Below are 12,944 nucleotides of genomic sequence, written 5' to 3' on the forward strand. Positions count from 1 at the left end.
TTTATTTATTTTTATACAAGAACTGGGGTATAGCCAAGATGTGCGGGAGGGTGAGAGGATTCACCAGAGAAAGATCAGGGAACAGAACAGGCAGACTGATGAAACACATTGCTGGGGGGAGCAGCGGGCACCACAGGAGAGGTCTGCTGCGCCATGTGGGACTCTCGCCAGGCGACTGGGATCAAACATACGCTGCAGAGGCTGCGGACAGCTTCACAGCTCGGTGCTTAAGTGCCTGCGCCACCAGGGAGGCCCAAGATAGTCTTATTTTATAGCTGCTTACATCTCAGCCAGGACAACAGTTTCTTTTCTGTGGACAAGATGGAGGGGGTTGGGTGATGTCCTGTCTGGGTTGAGATCTGGAACTCAGCTCTAAGGTACTGGTAAGGCTCATAAATGGGGTTGGCCCCCCTCCACGGTTCCCACCTGCATTCCAAGTGGGATATCCAAAGAGGGCCCCAGAGGCCAAGGCCGTGTTGCTCCTGCCACAGCTGGGAGGAAACAGCCCCGAGAGTTGCACCGTGTGTGTCTTCATTATCGGGGTGGAAATTCCAACCAGCCTCCCTCCACATCACAGCCTTGATAATCATAATAAATTGGAGCGTTTCAGAGTCCAAAGCACAGAGGAGGCTGGGGCGCATTAGCAAGAACCTTAGCTAGCAGCAATATGCTGCCACGGAACAAAAGTGCGGCCTGAAACCCCTCTGCACCTACCAGGGCCGCCAGGTTGATTTCCGGTCCTTACCTAAGCCAGCCTCATTAGTCTCACCCAAGCATGTTCCCCTAATGATGTTCCAGCAGAGATGGGGGCACACGTCCTTATGGTCTGGGCAGCCGTGGCTCCTAATAAAGAGTAATAATAATAATTAAGAACAGCCTATTAAATTCCTCCTTCCCACCTCCCCCCTTACTCCAGCCTGTCCAAACTGGCACAGGACCAGGGGTGCTGGGTCCCTGCAGCGACTCCCCAGATTTATTCAAGCATGTTGCCCTGGCAAATGGCTCCAACTCTCCTGCTCTCTGCCCACTAATGAACATGTGCTGGTGGTTCCTGGGAGTTCAAGGACTTTGGGAAGCGGCTTGGGGGTGGTGTAATCAGCAACCAAACAACTGTCTTCTCTAGAAATCACAGACGAGCCCACCTCTGTGCCTTAGGATCCGTGCTCTTCCTCCAGGGACACCCTTTCTTTGTCCCTCCATGAGGCCTGCCCAGCCCCCTGGGCCCCTGACATTCAGTCCCGCGCCCCCTGTTCTGAGTGCCGGGCGGCTGTCAGGGTGCCCTGTCACGGTCTCTGAGATGAGTTCTCCACCTTCACTTGTTTGTCTCTCTAAGGCATCCAGCCAGCAGAATTACTAGTTTGCTGAATGAATATGTGCAAAGGGTACGATGCCTGGAAAGGAAGTTCAGAAATAATCAGAAATTGTCATCTTCATATCCTCACTTTGGGTAACCGTCCACCGGCTGGGAGGTGAGTTCTTAGAATCAGTAGGCTCAATTGCAGCCATTGACTCTCCGCCCCCCCCAATGTTGGCCACATTTGGTATTACCCACAACAGAGACAGGCCCAAAGGCTCAGTGTCCTATGATGATCGCCACAGCCCAGGGGTCACTGCTGCAGGCAAGGCTGAGGACAGGGTGGGGGCAGCACGGGTAGGGGGAGGGGAGGACACTGGGCTCTCAGAAGAAGAATCTGTGCTCCCGTGCCTTTGACACCAGCTTACAGGCCTGTTTGATGGTAGGAGGTGGTGGGACCTACTCAGTTGAAGAGGGAGAATCTTCCCTTTTTCTGCCCAACAGGAGGGGCCAGGGAAGTGTCCTGTGGGCTTGCTGTCTGGGTGCACGCTGGCAGGAATGAAGATGACGGTGTCCTCAAAAACCCAGCTGGGTGGTTGGTCCTGCTTCAAGGGCAATGTGTTGGTCCTGTGGGCTTCAGAGTCCCCTGGCCCCCGAAGGCGGGGAGCTACAAGAACCCTCCCCAACTCTGCTGCACAGGATCCTGCATTCAGGGGCAGCTGTTAAGGATGTTTGTTCTTTTCCTGTCATCTCCGTCCAAGGGCCAGGAGAAGCAGGTATGTGTGTGGAAGCGCGCGTGCGCGCGCACGCACACACACACACACACACACGCAGTAAGAACTCAGGAATGAAAAACATTTGTAAACATTCAGTATTATTCTATGGCGAGGCACTGTCCTCCCAGGAAAGGAGTTCATTTACTTGTTGGCTCGGTGGGTATTTCCAAGCCTTTACTCCGTGTCAGACCCAGGCCAGGCACAGAGGCACCAGCGAACCAACTGCTCAGGGTCTCTACCTTGATGAATCTTCCAGGGAAAGAGAGCTAGACATTCCATGAACACACAAGTCCACGTTTAATTACAAATCAGGACCAGCACAGGGAAGAAGTGGTGGTGTGCACAGGACAGTTCTGCAGGGCCTGGTGCTGCCTGGGTCAGTAGGCCCCAACAACCTGACTTCTGAGGGCAGCCATGGGCGTGGAGGACTACTTGGGTAGGGGCAGTGGGAGCCAGAAGTGAGGTTCCGGGAAGAAGGAAACTGCTGGGCCATGGCCTGGGTGGCTGCAGGCTGATGAGATGGGGCCCAGTGGTTGGTGAATGTGGCGGGAGCAGAGCTGAGGGGCAGCAGGCCCTGCAGGCATCCACAGAAGGCTGGTTGTTACTTTGGGGGCAGGGGAAGCATGGCCAGATTTGCGGGCTGTAGAGTAGGGGACCCCAGGAGTGGCAAGAGCAGATGAGGATAAGTTTGGGTTCTTCACCCCAGTCCTGATGAGAGGTGAGGGTGGTAAGCAAAGAAATTCAGCAGCAGTAGTGACGCCAGCTGTGGATGGCGGGTTGGCTGGGAGGTGTGAGCAAAAGTGGAGTTAGACGTGCTGGCATCTGGCCAACACTGCTGGGCAGGCTCAGCGCAGAGAGAGGCTGAATGTTCTCCAGGCAGAGGGGAGAATGCAGGGGCTGCAGAATGGCCCAGAGTCACAAGAGCTGAAGTGGGAGTTGGGGAGAAGGTGGAGGGGGCAAGAGAACATGTGTAGTTTAGGGGCCCCAGGTCCCCTTGAGGGCCCCCTGGTCCTGACTCCGTCTTTCTCTTAAATACCATCCTCGCCTCCCACAGACCTCCAGCGAGTGGGATGGGGTGAGGGTGCATGGTGTGCATAGAGATATCCCCAACCAGTTCTAAACACAAACAATTCTGTTATTAAAATATTAAATGAAAGACAATCCTTTTTTAGCTAAAAAATGAAGAATATTCAAAATAAGGTACAAACTATTAACACCAACATGAAATGAGAACTCCAGAGGGGAGTGAGCACTAGTCCAAAATTAGCAACGTGAAGCAGGGATGACCCCGTGGATTTCACATCACGCAGGCTCGCCCTAGCCTCCAGCTAGCAGATGACTCCAATGTGGGCTTCTCCAGGTCCCGGACCCCCCAGAGGATCTAGGGTGCCTCCCAGGGAGTTCTGCAAGTGTGGTCTGGGGTGAGCAGCATCAGCAGCATTTGTTAGAAATGGTCATCCTGGACCCGACTCCAGACACCTCCGAATGAGAATGTGTGGATGGGGTCCAGCAAGTTGTGCTTTGTTTGATTTTGTTTTCTTTATTGAGGTGAAATTCACGTAACATAAAATGAAGAGTTAAAAAGTGTACAATTTAGTGGCACTTAGTGTACTCAAACTGTTTTGCAATCGCTGCTTTTCTCTGGTTCCAAAACAAACACCCCAAAAGGACACCTATACCTATTAAGCAGTTAGTCCTTATTCCTCTTTCCCCAGCCCCTGGCAAGCAATGATTGATCTACATTAGAGACAAAAGACTGGGGCCTCCCTGGTGGCGCAGGTGGTTGAGCGCCGCACTGTGAAGCTGTCCGCAGCCTCTGCAGCACCGGTTCGATCCCGGCTGGCCAGCGAGGGTCCCACATGGCATGCCAGACCTCTCCTGTCTCGCCCACTGCTCCCCTCAGCAGTGTATTTCGTCAGTCTGCCTGTTCTGTTCCCCGCTCTGTCTCTGGTGAATCCTCTCACCCTCCCGCGCATCTGGCTTGTACCCTGGTTCTTGTATAAAATAGATAAATAAATCTTAAAAAAAAAACACTGTGGATTTATCCATTCTGGATATTTTATGAGGAATCGTACAATGTGTGGCCTTTTGTGTCTGATTTCTCTTGCTGAGCATTGTGTGTTCAGAATTCATCCCCACTACAGCATGCATCAGTGCCAGGTTTCTGTGCATGCCTGAATAATATTCCATCAGATGGAGACACCACATGAGGCTGAGTTTTAACAACCCTTCCCAGTGAGTCTGATGCATGCACAAGGTGGAGAACCAGTAGCCGCTGGAAGTGGGGGTTAAGTCCCCTGGGGCAACCTTCCAGGGTACCTCCAGAGCCCACACTCAGGATGCTTCTGTTTATCATAAAGGATCTGGATCTGCAGCCCACTATGGCAACCCCTAGGTCTCTACTCAGAAACATTTTGGATGTGTTAAGGTTTTTACATGAGTGAGCTTAAATGAGCCAAAATGCATTGTTTGGGAAAAGTTCTCCTTGGTCAGACCACTTGTTAGTTCAAAATAGATGGCAGCACGAGGGCCCAGGGCAGCAAGGGCAGAGGGACCACCGCCTTTGGTGCTGCTGCTCTGGCTGGATGAGTGGCCATCACTAACCAGCTCTGGGTGCCCCTAGTCAGGTCCTCTACCCATGGACTACAGCGAGGGCTAGGAGAACCCAGAACCAGGCTCGGTGAAGAAAGACTGTTATTTGATGGACTCCTCTGAAATCACTGTTTATTTAGTTTGAACAAATTTCAGCATATACCAGCGCAAGCTTCTGTGGGGTAAGGAGTTGGCATTTTATTCTGGTTTCAGTAGAAGCTATTGGAGGCTTCAGGCTAGAGTGACAAGAGTCAGTAGTGACTCTTGAGCTGAGAACCAATGAACTTTATTAAAACATCCCCTTGAACTCTTTGGGGATGAGAGGTGGGGATATCATTACCTTTTACTCAGGGTCACCGGCAGTCCCCCAGCTCCACAAGGTTTTCTGAGAGATGCCTGAAGAGACGCCTGAAGAGAGATGCCTGTTTTGGGGAAGAACCCAGTCAAGATACTCACGGGACCCTGTTCTCACTGAACTGTCACTGGCCCTGTGAGGTGGGCACCACGCTTGTCTTTAAATGACAGACAGAAGACTAATGTCTCAAGAACCAGATTCAACCATCTGACTACTCACTCTTGCCTCTTCCTTGCCTGCACACTTCCCTGGGCTGTGATGTTTGGAGCCAGCACCTAACAAACTTTGGGTGCCCGAGGAGTTGGGCTGGTATCTGGGCACATGTCAGAGGAAGATGCAGGAGGCAGGCATCCCCTAAGTCACCTTATTTTTTTTTTTTAAAGTTTTATTTATTTATTTATACAAGCACCGGGTACAGTCAGAAGCGCAGGAGGGTAGGAGGATTCACCAGAGCCAGAGCAGGGAGCAGAACGCACAGACTGACGAAGTATACTGCTGAGGGGAGCAGCGGGCGCGGCAGGAGAGGTCTGTGCGCCATGTGGGACCCTCGCTGGCGGCCGGGGATCGAACCGGCGCTGCAGAGGCTGCGGACAGCTTCACAGCCCAGCGCTCAACCACTGCGCCACCAGGGAGGCCCCCCCCTAAGTCACTTTAATAGCAGTCTGTTAAACCCTGTCCATGCAAACTCCATTTTGGACTCTTGCTGTGTGACTTGGATAAGTCACTTAACCTTTCTGAGCTCCCCTTCCTTACCTGCGTAAACAGAATGGCAATAATATCTACCCCTTTGGACTGTGGGGGCACTTAAACATAGCACCTTGTTCTCTGCTCCAAATAATGGTCCAAAAGCAGGTTTGCCTGCTTCTGTTTCCCTCCACCTACTTCCCGGCCACTTCTAGACTGCCCAAACTAATGCTGGTTACCATGATCACCCCAGCTTAGGGGTCTTCACACACAAGGAGTTAAAGGGCTGGGCTGGAGGGGACCAACCCCATCAGTTCCAGGGGGCAGACCTCTGTCCCAGCAGCGTGGGTGAAGGGCAGGCATTGACTCGAAGGGGAAATCGTCCTGTTCACTGTCCTCGGAACTTCGAGGAAGCCAGTGACACAACGGAGTGTGGACATTAATGCAATCGAAGGGTAATTCAATCACTTTATAGAAGTTGATCTGTCCTTTTTATTACAATTACTGTCGGCTGGGGTGTTTCGTTCCATCATGGAAAATAAACATCATTTATCATACTTGTAAAGATTAGCCCCCGACAGCTACAGCTCTTGCTTTGCATAAATGTGTATTAATGTTGGCCCTGCCCGCAGTGTGGGGAGAAGTCTATATTTCACAAGACTGATTAGGCCCTGTCACCACTGCTTTAAGTAATGTCTTATCATGACTGATACGCCCCGACTGCAAAACAGCGGCCGGGCAAGAGTGGGGGCTGCTCCAGGCAATTTATGGTGGCACCAGAATGAAAAACAGACCTGGGAAGGTGGGCATCTGTTTCCTTGGGCCCCAGCCCATCGCTGATGCTGGGGGCTGCCCTCATCCCAAGGCGCTGGTCCAAGAAGCAAAGAGCACAGGGGAGTGTCAGGACCAGGGAGCCCTGGGCCCACTGGCCCCTGCTGATTCCCCCGGGACCTCTTTCCAGCCCTTCAGCATCCCGCTCTCTGACCCCACTGAAGTTCTCTCTCTCCTTTCTTCTACTTTGGGGAGACTTATCCACCCTTCTCCCAGGAGTCTCTCTGCATTGATTCTCTAAGGCGTCCTCCCTTTTCGCCCATGCTTAAGCTTGTGAGCTGACTGCCCTGCACCCCTCATCCTGTGGTCTCCAGCCCAGGCCTCTTTCCTGGGCTCAGCCTGGAATCCATGACCTCCCACCGGTGGTCCTATAACGTCACTTACCTCCTGCCTTGCTGATCTTTCCAGCATAACCCACTAGTGGCCAGCATAACCCACTAAACCAAAGTGTGCACAAAGCACCCAGGCAATGCCACAACTCCTATAGGACAACGCCCATGCTCCCAGAAATCCAGCTCTCCAGGGGCCAGCTGCTCCTCCTCTGCCAGACTCTCCTGCCCAGCCTGCAGAGCTCCCCGGGGAGACCCCCCAGCTCCCACTTCTGCATCTGATCTGTCCCTTCTCTCCATGTTCATCCACTGACTCAGCTCCTACTGATAGTCCTGGCTTCCCTGAAGGAGCCCACCCCCTTCCCCAGCTAGGAAAGGCACTTCCTCCCTCTAAGTAGGCAGATCCAGGCACTTCTCAAGCTTTCTTCCCGACTTGACATCAGAGAGTAAGATTGAGGCAGAAAATGTGGAGAAAGAACTGACTTCACAGGGCTCACCCTCCTGCTCCCTGGGAGCTCCTAGTGTAGAAAACGTCAGTCTTGTTGGTTCTGCTGGTTTACATTTGTAAACTCATTTAAGTTTCAATAGAATTATAAGCATAGGAACTTAGACCCAGCTTTCTGTACCCCTATTTAAGAGAAATAATAATTAATGTAGCGGCAGGTACTAGAATTGCTTTTCTTTACCAAGAGGGCAGGGATTTAGTTTGTCCTGTCCACTTGTCCCCTCAAACCTATTGCAGTGACTTGCACATAGTAGGTGCTCACTAAATATGTGAAATGAGCAACTGGAGTCATGGAGGAAGTTAGACATTACTTTGTGGATGGTGGGTGGGAATCCTGGAAACACATAGTGGGTGTTGCACAGTGAGTGAATGAGCCAGTGTGTGGACAATGAGGGGGAGGTGGCTGTTCAGGGTAACTGGGATCATTTGCTGGGGTAGATGAAACAGGCTCAGGCACTGTCTCCTCAGCCATCTCATCTGAAACATGAACCTGCCTGACTTGGACCTGGAATCAGAACACCCTTTAGGGTCTGTGGCTGCCTCAGTGTCCCCAGCCCACCTGGTGCTGTCCATGCCTTCACACCGTCATCCCTACTCCCAATGGGTGTGTTGTTATCCCCACCAGTGGGCTCTCAGGAAGGATCCGAGTCTGTTCTTCACATTTCCTCCCCATTCTAGGACAGAGAGTAGAGAAGGGCTTTATCGAGATGCCTATACCTTGCTGTTCACCCATTTAAAGCATACAACACAATGCAATGATTTTTGGTATATCCACAACAGCTACAACCAAGCCCAGGGTCCACTTCAGAATATTCTATCACTTCTACACAAAGCCCTGCTCTCTTTGCTATCATCTCCCCGTCCTTCTCCCTCCCCCAGCCCCTGACAACTACTAATCTCTCTGTCTCTAGGTTTCCCCATTATGGACGTTCCTGTGAACAGCACACACATGTGTGGCCTTTCGTGAGCAGTATATTTCCTTTAGTGTATTTTCAGTATTCATGCCTATTGTTGCTTGTACTTTGTTTCTTTTATGACTGAATAAATATTCCACATTAAATAGACCACATTTTCTTTATCCATTCATTCATTGATTGACATTTAGGTGTTTCCACCTTTTGACTATCATGAATAAAACTGTATGAACATTGTGTGGATGTATAATTCCAAGTCTTCTGGGTTCACAGCTAGAGGGGCAGCTTCCTAGAGGGAAATCAACTTCCCTAAAAACAATGGTTCAAAGTTCCTCAAACTCAGAGACAGGTCTGCTGTGGAAATGGCCCAGGGCTGCTTCCTCAAGGGACTAGAGAGCAGTCAAGTAGGAGTGGGGTGTGTACTGCCGTGCAAGCAGAGGTGTGATGTTCCTTTTCATAGACAAGATTTCGGTAGCGTCTAGTTCTCTTGAGCACTCTGGCTTCAGACTTTCACTTGCAGTGACTGGTACATAGCCTCTCTGCATCTCCCCTGTGACCAGATGGGTCCCTGAGAACTGTTCTGCCCCTCGAGGTGAGTGTGTCTCTTCAGGGCTGGAGCATTTCTCTGCTGATATGAGGCTAGCACCAAACCCTCTTTTCCTTCTCCCATGGTGAGCAGCGACATTGAGATGGTGGCTTCTCCATCAGTTTGTATTCCCAAGTGAATCTTAGGAACAAAGTCCCAGGATTGACATATAAGAATAAACCCTTGGGCCTCCCCTGGTGGCACAGCAGTTGAGAGCTGGGCTGCGCAGCTGCCCACAGCCTCTGCAGCGCCAGTTCAATCCCCGGCCACTGGCGAAGGTCCCACATGGCACGACAGACCTCTCCTGCCATGCCCTCTGCTCCCCTCAGCAGTGTATTTCGTCAGTTGCCTGTTCTGTTCCCCGCTCTGGCTCTGGTGAATCCTCTCACCCTCCCACGCTTCTGACTGTACCCAGTGCTTATATAAATAAATAAATAAATCTTTTTTTTTTAAAAAAAAAAGGAAAGAAAAATAAACCCTGGTTTTCTGAAGCCACAGAGATTGCGGGATTGTTTGTTATTATAGCATGGCCTGGCCTTTCCTGACTGAAAGTCCAAACATTTTTTCTGTCACCATATATCCTTGCTGGCAGCCAGCCATGAGCACTGCCTCGTGAGCAGTTCCATATGTGTGCACATTGTCCCAGCTCTCCACCAACGCTGGCCTGGGAGGACCTCGTAGGCACACCTGGGGCACAGGGCAGGGGTCCCTTATAAATGGATGCCTTGATGCCTGCCCCAGACTGTTCTCCCATTGCCTCTCCTACGCCCAGGGACATCCTGGAATCCACTAAGGGTCTTCCCTTTGCAGAGCTCAGAGTCAGTCTTAGTTGGGCAACCTCAGGGGCTGGAGCCCATCTGAACCTCAGGTCCTCCTTTGTGAAACAACCTCTGCTCCCCCACCAAGCACTCTTGGAGTCTTATCCAGGCACAGGACATGTTCTGTCTGGTGCAGCAGCCATCTTTCTGGCGTCACCTCCTTATCCTATCAGGTTCCAGAGAGTAGAGGTCAGGTCCCTTTCTTTTCTGCACCCACCCCCTTGGGTCCAGGACCTGCTTGCGGGCATGACACGGGTACTCTACAAATGTTTTAGGAGTGGATGAAGATCAGTGATTCTATAATAATGCACTTTACATGGTATGGACACATATCCTGTAACACACAGATTTAATAACATTATCTTCTTTCTGACAAACACTGTATTAGGCACATAATTTGAAAAAAATAATAATCCTTATTTTTTCTTTTGTATGTCAAAAGAATAAAAGTTCTACCCAAGTCCCCGCAGTGGTAACATTTGGGTGAATAGCTTTTAAGATAGTTGGGATTTATCAGGTATGGACAGAAAGGGACAGAGAGGGCAAACGGCTCACTCGATAAGAGACTTCTTTGTTGATTTTCAAATTGTTGGTTATTCTTTTAACCAGGCATTTTAAATTTATTTCTCAACTTTATGCATATCCACATTTTATACCAGAGGAAGCTGAGGTTCAGAGAAGGGAATTTACACAGATAGCAGCAAAGTAGAATTTAACACAGATCAGTGGACCACCAAAGTCCAGGTTCTTCCCACTTCACTTAACTTACACACGCTCGCAGATATGTGGCTCTAAGTGTTCTAAGTGTTCACACACTAGCTAAGCCACTAAGACACCATGTGTCTTATGTGCCAGTGCACCTGACAGCATGTGGCACATCTATACTCACTCACCTGCGTGCCTTTAGTCTGGGCTCTGAGTCTGGACTCTCCTGACACCTAAGCAGGACATAGATGGGCTTTGGTAGATAGTAAGCTCCTGAAAAAATGTTTGCAAAGTTTTCTGTGTGTCTCAGCATTAAATTTAACAGCGGGTGATTTATAACTTTCATGAGATTATCAAATGGGCCAGAGGCAGTGATGTCTAGAAGGCACATGTCCGTGGCTGCTGTGTAGACTATTGCACTCTCATGCCACCAGCACTCTGGTTCAGCCCCTCAAAGCCCTGTGGGTCATCACTGCAGTTCTGCTCTGGGACCCCCGCAGTGGGACTAATCAGGCTTAGGGGGTACATGTCCAGCAGAAAAGGGAAAACCCCAGGGTGGGTTGTTGGGGAGCACCAGTGGGCAGGGGATCCAGAAGGCACTGGACAGGGGCTTAGGAAGAAGGTAGAGCATGTCACAGGTGACACAGCTGTAACCATGGGGTCCTCTGGATACGGAGCTACCGACTGGAACAAAAGTTTTTGGGAAGAGAAAAGTTTTACTCCCAGTTCCCTCGGGACCTCAGAGAGGTTAGGACCTTGGGTAAGTAATTTCAGCTCACCAAGCCTCAGTTTCTCCATATATAAAATTAGAAATAAGATATTATATTATATTGATAACGTGCATAGCTGTATTTACAATATAAAATTGTGTCTTACATTATTTTTAAAATTAGGAAACTTGATTAGAATCAGAGTATGACTGGGCTTCCCTGGTGGCACAGGCAGTTGAGCGCAGTGCTGTGAAGCTGTTCGCAGCCTCCGCAGCATGGGTTTGATCCCAGCCGGCCAGCAAGATACCCACATGGCGCAGCAGACCTCTCCTGTCTCCCTGCTGCTCCCCTCAGCAGTGTATTTCAGTAGATCTGCCTGTTCTGCTCCCTACTCTGTCTCTGGTGAATCCTCTCATCCTCCCGCACATCTGGCCTGAACCCCAGTTCTTGTATAAATAAATAAATCTTTTTTTTAAAGACTTATTTATTTATTTATACAAGCACTGGTTATAGTCAGAAGCATGGGAGGGTGAGAGAATTCACCAGAGCCAGAGCAGGGAACAGAACAGGCAGACTGATGAAATACACTGCTGAGGGGGGCAGCAGGCGTGACAGGAGAGGTCTGTCGCGCCATGTGGGACACTCGCCGGCGGCCGGGGATAGAACCTGTGCTGCAGAGGCTGAGGGCAGCTTCGCAGCCAAGCGTTCAACTGCTGTGCCACCCGGGGAGGCCCTAAATAAATAAATCTTAAAAAAAAAAATCAGAGTATGACTAAAATACCGTGCTTTTAGATAAATCACCAGTGACAACTAGCTACTATTGACTGGTTAATTGGTTGCTTAATGCTGCTGTCCGTCTCCCAAAGGGAAGACAGAATGAAGGAAGCCCTGCGAGATGGGGCAGTGGGGAGGCTCCGAGCTCCTGGAGCAGAGACCAAGCCTTTCCCTCCTCATTGAAACCCCAGTTCCAGACCAAACCTTGGTGACCGTGTTCACTGGCTAGGGCTGCTGGGAAGAAGAAAACCATGTGAACTGGGTGACTTAAAGCAAGAGGAATCTGTTGTCTCACAGTTCTGGAGGCAGCAAGTCTGGAACCAAGGTGTCAGCGGGACCCTGCCTCCTCTGAAAATCCCACGGAATTCACTCTCGCCTCTGCCTCGCTGGTGCCTGGGAGCCATCTTTGGCATTCCTTCGTTGGCTGGCAGCTGCATTACCCCAATTTCTGCCATTGTCTTCACAGGGTGTCTCCCTGTGAGTCTGTCTTTACACGACTATCTTCTCACCAGGGCACTGATCATTTTGGATTAAAGCCCACCCTACTCCAGTATGACCTCAACTTAACTGATTACATCTGCAACTGCCCTATTTCCAATTGAGGCCACATTCTGAAATACTGGGGATGAAGAATTCAATGTATTTGTTATGTGGGACACTATTCAACCCACAACAATGACCACTAATTATTCGATGAGTGAGAGGAGAAGTAAACAGGCAGAGGCCCTTGGCAATCTTTGCTATGAGGAGACTGCAAGGAGATAAAAGTGAGCTCATTGAGACATGATTTTCAAAGAGTTGCTGCACCTTGGGAAGAATTTACAATTCGCAGTACTGGAATTATTGAGTCATGGGTGGGGAGTAAAGCACAGGTGATCAAAGGCAGTGAAGCTGCACAAGTGTGAACAGGAGAGAGGGCAACCATGTGGCCAGGTGAGCGGGATGCCACGGTCTCAGGAGGTGCGGCAACCTTGGCACCTCGTCTTTTAGGAGTTTTCCCATCATGACGAAAAAAATTTTTGTTTTATTTTTTTTACTGCTGCAGAACAAATACAGCTGTGACTTAGGTTT

General features: G+C 50.2%; 1 long non-coding RNA gene across 1 annotated transcript in view; it reads right to left on the bottom strand.

The window, feature by feature from the left end:
- Positions 1–432: 432 nt before the first annotated feature.
- Positions 433–12,944, bottom strand: part of LOC129146619 (uncharacterized) — a 37,889-nt gene continuing 25,377 nt past the window's right edge. The window contains exons 2-3 of the long non-coding RNA XR_008553530.1: positions 746–843; positions 433–578 (exon numbers count right to left, since the gene is read on the bottom strand). This is a non-coding gene — a long non-coding RNA (uncharacterized LOC129146619). The remainder of the gene's footprint in view (positions 579–745; positions 844–12,944) is intronic.

This window comes from Talpa occidentalis, unplaced genomic scaffold (genome assembly GCF_014898055.3).
Source record: "Talpa occidentalis isolate TD23 unplaced genomic scaffold, MPIMG_talOcc4v2.1 talOcc4.3, whole genome shotgun sequence".
NCBI lineage: Eukaryota > Metazoa > Chordata > Mammalia > Eulipotyphla > Talpidae > Talpa > Talpa occidentalis.